At 40.5% G+C, this 4,487-nt stretch overlaps 1 pseudogene; it reads right to left on the minus strand.

Moving 5' to 3' along the window:
* Positions 1–322: 322 nt before the first annotated feature.
* LOC114695821 lies at positions 323–502 on the minus strand (annotated as a pseudogene).
* Between the last annotated feature and the right edge of the window lie 3,985 nt (positions 503–4,487).

The following is a 4,487-nucleotide window of genomic DNA, read 5'->3' on the forward strand; positions in this document are numbered from 1 at the left end:
TAGTCAGGGGCTTTCCCAAACTCCCACAACCAGAACCAGAGGTGGCTAATAGCCCAAATGATCTCTATGCTATCTGCATATCTGTGTCCAGGCCATACCCTTCCTGAGGCCCTTAAGTTAGTAAAGGTAGCTGATGTTCAGAACTCATCTTCTTGGAAGAAATGACATGTACCCTGGGTTGAGTTTTGATGTAATCATGCTTCCTTTTACACCAAGGGATTGTATTACAGCAGGAAACTTTTTTTACCCAAATTATACTGTGCTTAAATTTGTTGGAAATAAACCTCCTGGCATTAGACTCCCCAAAGTCTTGATCCAGGTTAATGAAGTCAATCTAAACCAAGTTTCATTCTCACCTCTTTATGGTTTGTTTCTCTGACTGACACCTGCTGAGACCTCCCCAGAAAATCACAGGGGTCAGCACACCTGGAGTGCAATAGGTAAGCCTCGTTCTAGGAAACCCACCTATATGACCATGGTATCTCTCCTTCCAGGTAAGTATTATAATTCCAATTTATAATTGTATCTGTTACTTGAGCGTCACATTCTCATATCCATCTGCCATTGACTTGAGCTTTTGCCAGCACCTTTGACTTGACATGCCCTCACTGAAACTTTCCTCCCGAAGCCTATGCTTTTGGGTCATCCTTCTTGTAACTTTAAAAATGTACTCAAGGAGTAAGGTGGTGGTGCACGACTTTAATCCTAGCACTTGGGAGGCAGAGGCAGGCAGATCTCAGTAAGTTCAAGGCCAGCCTGGTCTACAAAGTGAGTTCTAAGATAGCCAGGACTGTTACACAGAGAAACCTTGTCTCAACAAACAAGCAAAACAAACAAACAAAAAGAGTACTTGAAGTAAGGGCTCACTTCACTGGCCATGTGGGGTTCCTTCTTTTTCCTTCCTACCCTATATTTGTCTTCGAGTCTTAAAAACTCCAGCATCTGGCTTTTAGGAGCCTACTACCTATGGTGGGGCACCTTGCACAGCCTTGAGGCAGGAGGAAGGGCTTGAACCTGCCTCTACTGAATGTACCAGGCTCTGCTGACTCCTCATGGGAGGCCTTACCTTCTTGTAGGAGGGAATGGGAGTGGGCTGGGGGGGGGAGGCTGGGAGGCAGGAGGAGGGAAGAGTGGGGATCTGTGATTGGTATGTAAAATAAATAAAAAATTTCTTAATAAAAAATACTCCAGCATCAAAGCAAATCATATACCAGACTATTATCCATCATTATCCTTTACTCTAAGGTACCATCGTCCCCCTGGACTGCCATAGTAAACCTCCTAACTTCTTTCTCTCCTTTGAATTTTAATCACCTACAGAGTTATCTTCACACTTGAGTAATTATTTAAAATTTTAAATAAAACTTTATGACTTCTTGTTTCAATTTCCTCAATGGATTTTTATCAAATGTGAATAAAAGTCCATGCCTTATCATGTTCTAGGCTGTAGTAAGCTTTATCTTTGATGGCTAATTTGGTGTGTCTATTTAACTGATAGAAACAAAGAGATCTATCCATCTGTTTCCTATTTACTCTGTTTCTGTGGAGAGTTCTGATGAACACATCACCTAATCTCTTTATTCCTTATAAGTAAAGAAGTAAGTAAATATTAGGAAATAAATAGAAAAAAAAATCTTCATTTTGCTCTATCCACACTACCTTCTTGCTGGTTATCAGGCACAATGGCTCATTTTAGCCCTTTGGCCTGTCCTTGTGCTTGCCAAGCCCTCACGGCCTGGGAGTTCTACATATTTAGCTCTCTCACAAGGCAGTGTAGACATGTCACAAGTAAAATCCAGTATGGTATTGGTTGCTCCATCACCAGTTGTATAAATATTTGTGTTTCTCAAACTTGCATTACTCACAGCCCATGTTGGATCATCATGGCAACTTGAAAAATACAAGTGAAAGTGAGCACTTGCTAATTTCTTGCTAAGGGTTTTATTATTCAAGTGATTGCTACATGGCCATGAGCCTGACAGAATTTCTATGTATTGTAGCAAGAATCTTAAAAGTTCTTATTAATAAAAACAAACCTGGGTCAGGTATTGAGGTGAATGCTGGAAGATCAGAGAAGCAGAATAATCCGCAGCATCCTCGCCTCACCAGTTCCCCAGCTGATCCTGTTTCCTCAGACTGGAAGCCTCTGTGTCCTCATCTACAATGAATCTCAGCTGAACTGCTTCTCGCAAGCCTGAAAGCTTAACCTGCACTAGTTCCTGGTCCTCATGCCGTGTATACCTTTCTGCTTTCTGCAGATTAAAGGCTCATTTCCTGGGATTAAAGGTGTGAGTCACCATGTCTGGCTATTTCCAGTGTGGCCTTGATCTCACAGAGATCCATGCCTCCAGAAGGCTAGGATTAAAGTGCCACCTTTTCTAGCCTCTATATCTAGTGGCCATTCTGTTCTCTGATGCCAGATAAGTTTATTAGGGTGCACAATATTTTGGGGAATAAAATACCACCACAGTGTAACACATCTTTGGCCCCTCCTAGAACTTAACCAGTGATTTTGCAACATAAATCAGTGACCAATCCCTAGAGACTTTACAATGCCCTCCCTAACCAATCAAATAGTGCATTTCAGAATCTTCCCTTATTGGACAACAGTGCTTTTTTTTTTTTTCCTGGGCCTGTCTAGCCTTTCCCCATGGAAAAACTTGAGGAGACTCCATGAACTTACTTTAGCATCACACAATTTTCTGTTTGCTAAACATAAACATAAATAAAGTCAGCTTTGATTTTTCAGCTCTACTGGTCTGTGTATTTCAATATGACAGTGCATAATGTTTTCATTTTCTTCCTTTTTATTGTTTTAGGTTAAAAAAAATCTTTTCAAGAAATTTTGGAACTTACTTTGTTTCTTGGTTTTCCCAAGCCCTTTTGAGAGAATATACTGTATTTTCTTCATTCAAAGGAAGGATTTTGCTGACGTGGCTTATGGACTACCAATTCCACTGTTTCAGGTAGTTTGTTTTTCTAGAAATTATTTAAAAAAAATCATCCCTGAAATCCCCCATCAACTCTGAATCCTTTTCAGGCATTACTGAACTGCCCCCGCCCTAACCAAACCAAACCAAAACAAAAACCCTCTAAACTTTAATTACTATAGCTATTTATTTTGGTTTCTCTCTGTGGGTGAGATTTACATTAATTAGTGTATAATGAAGCCTGCCCTTTCAAACAAATTTATTCCTTTGTTTGCACTCATTTGAGCAAACCGACTGCAGTGTGTATGAGCTTGCAAAAGGCAGGCATTGAAAACAGCTTATACCAAACCAGACATCAGGACCTAACCTTCTCAATCTTTTCCCAAGAAATTTGCAGCTCTACCCACTTGAGATTTGTGAACGGAAACCTGTGTGTTTTTGTCTTGTTGTCTTTCTACTTTCAGAAGAGACACATTTTCTGGGAAAATATTTCCTTCGCTGCTGCTTTCTGGTTAGTATGCAGGCCACCACCTCTGTTATCAGACAGTGGCAACAAAGCATTTCTTCTTGAGTCTTCTGTGAGGTGGCGGGGGAATGGATTGCACAGTAATGAGCTGTTTTTGCAGCCTTCCTTCGGGAGCCTTTTCTTATATCCCTTGGCAAGAAGAACTAATTCAAAACAGCAGCTCAACCTTTGGGCATCTAGAATTTGAAGAAATTCAGCTGACTGGACAGTAAGAGGGTCTCCCTGTAAATCACTGCTGTAAATCAGAGCTTTGCTCTTCAAGGGGAGGGGAGGCTAGAGGTTTTCTGGAACTCATATACAGCCTTATATAAGACTTATTATCCCTGTTGCTGTTTTCAAAGCCAACTGATGATGGCAGAGAGTGTGCTAGAAGCTGTTTTTCTTTCCTGGTTTTGCTGCTTCATAGCCTAAACAAGGGCTGAGAATCTCAGTGTGTTTCCTCTCTCCCAGAATAAATTCATTTATTCTTCAGAAAGTTGACCTGATAGATTGACTCTTTTTGATGCTTGAGTGAGGGTTTTTTTTTTTTATATTTATGCTTCTGAAAAATGACAACACAATGTCTGGTTCTTACTGGACCCTCAGCGTATACTTGGTGGGTCCCAAAAGATTGAATGGTAGGGTTAAGAACAGTGACAGTCCCACTCTATTTGTACATGTTCTTTTCCTACTTCCTGATGCCATTCATGTACTCAGACGTTATCTCTCTGTTTTCATTTCTCCCTGCTTGAGCTGGCATGTTGATTCTCATATGTTCAGATGCTAGCTCTTTATCCCTATACCCTTGACCTTTGTAATAAGACTTTTTGCCTCTACCCTGTGAAATCTGTTTAACACACACATACATGTTCACGTACATTTTTCATCCCACTCACTTACTCAAATGCACATTTAGGTATGACTATACACAGGCAAGATTATAGATGTTCTCCTTCTTTTACAGGCTAAAGTTTCTTCCCCTCTCCATTCGTCTGCAAGACTCTTCTCACTCTTTGAATCTGTACCAGTAGTCCTAAATAATCTAAGGTTTG

This window comes from Peromyscus leucopus, chromosome X (assembly GCF_004664715.2).
Source record: "Peromyscus leucopus breed LL Stock chromosome X, UCI_PerLeu_2.1, whole genome shotgun sequence".
Classification (NCBI taxonomy): domain Eukaryota; kingdom Metazoa; phylum Chordata; class Mammalia; order Rodentia; family Cricetidae; genus Peromyscus; species Peromyscus leucopus.